The sequence below is a fragment of the Octodon degus genome, unplaced genomic scaffold, assembly GCF_000260255.1.
Source record: "Octodon degus isolate 3935 unplaced genomic scaffold, OctDeg1.0 scaffold00035, whole genome shotgun sequence".
In the NCBI taxonomy this organism is placed as follows: domain Eukaryota; kingdom Metazoa; phylum Chordata; class Mammalia; order Rodentia; family Octodontidae; genus Octodon; species Octodon degus.
The window spans coordinates 14,380,313-14,381,527 of record NW_004524611.1 but is presented as its reverse complement, the minus strand read 5'-3'; the positions used below and the strand labels follow the sequence as shown (position 1 = coordinate 14,381,527).

Below are 1,215 nucleotides of genomic sequence, written 5' to 3'. Positions count from 1 at the left end.
AACTCAGAAAGGTGTGTGGTGATATCTCTTCAAGGACCTTCAGTAAAATTTCTCTTGTCTTACCTATTATAATTGGATTGTTTGGATTTTTTGCTGGGGAGGGAGTTAAGAAAGACAGAGTCGGGGCCAGGGAGATGGCTCAGTAGAATAAGTGCTTGCCTGGTAAGCACAAGGGTGTGAGTTCAATCTTTGGTTCTGCCAAAAAAAAAAAAAAAAGAAAAAAGAAGAAAAAGAAAAAGAAAAGAAAAAAAGAAAGTCTTGCTGTGGGTCTGTGTCTCACTGTGCAGTCCAGGCTGGCACTGAACTCATAGTGATCCTCCTGCCTCAGCCCTTTAGTGCCATGATTAAGAGGCATGTGCCATCAGGGCCAGTTTTTTTGTTTTGTTTTGGTTTTTGTATCTGTTTATTTACTTGTGGTGCTGGGAATTGAACCAAAGGCCCAGTGTTTGCCAGGCAGGCACTGTACTACCGGGCTACCTCTCCAGCTTTTGTTGTTGTTTTGGTTACCGGAAATTGAATTCAGGACTTCATGCTTGCCAGGCAGGTGCTGCATTACTGAGTTAAATCCCTGAGCCTCAGTTTGGGTTGTCTTTTTTTTTTTTTTTTTAACAGTGCCCAAGCCACGCGGAAAAGATGACGTAGTTACTTCGCCTCAACTTACAATGGCCAACGTTGTTCTATCCCATGAGTATAACTGCTCCTATCACTGAGAGACTACAGCAGCACATAAATGAGAAGTTTGGTTTTTTGTTTTTTGGTAGTAGTGGTACTGGGGATTGGACCTAGGGCATCCACTACTGAGCTGTATCACAACCCTATTGCCCCCATTTTTTTTTTAAGTCGGAGTCTTGCTAAATGGCTAACTTGCCAAGGTTGGACTGAGAGTTGCTACTCTCCTGCCTTAGCCTCCCAAGTAGCCAGGATTAGACGCATGTGCCCCTGAACACAATGTTACTTAGTATTTAGGAGCAATTTGAAGAATCCCATTGGGAAGAGGTGAATATGAAAGAAAGCTATGTAGATTGTTAGAGGGGGATCCCCAGCAGGCAGCAGATGAGTCTTGGGGAGAGGGTCTCTGCTCAAGCCAGGAGCTCTACATCCTTGGATTCTGCTAACAAGGATCAGAAATTTTCTGTGACTGGGGTATGGCTCAGTGGCCAATCAACTGCCTAGCATGCAATAAAACTTAAACTCTGGGAAAAAAAAAAAAAAAAA

General features: G+C 43.3%; 1 non-coding gene across 1 annotated transcript; it reads right to left on the bottom strand.

Moving 5' to 3' along the window:
• Positions 1-609: 609 nt before the first annotated feature.
• LOC111816609 lies at positions 610-738 on the bottom strand. Its single transcript, XR_002820970.1, has one exon. It is a non-coding gene; the product is annotated as a small nucleolar RNA SNORA20 (small nucleolar RNA).
• Between the last annotated feature and the right edge of the window lie 477 nt (positions 739-1,215).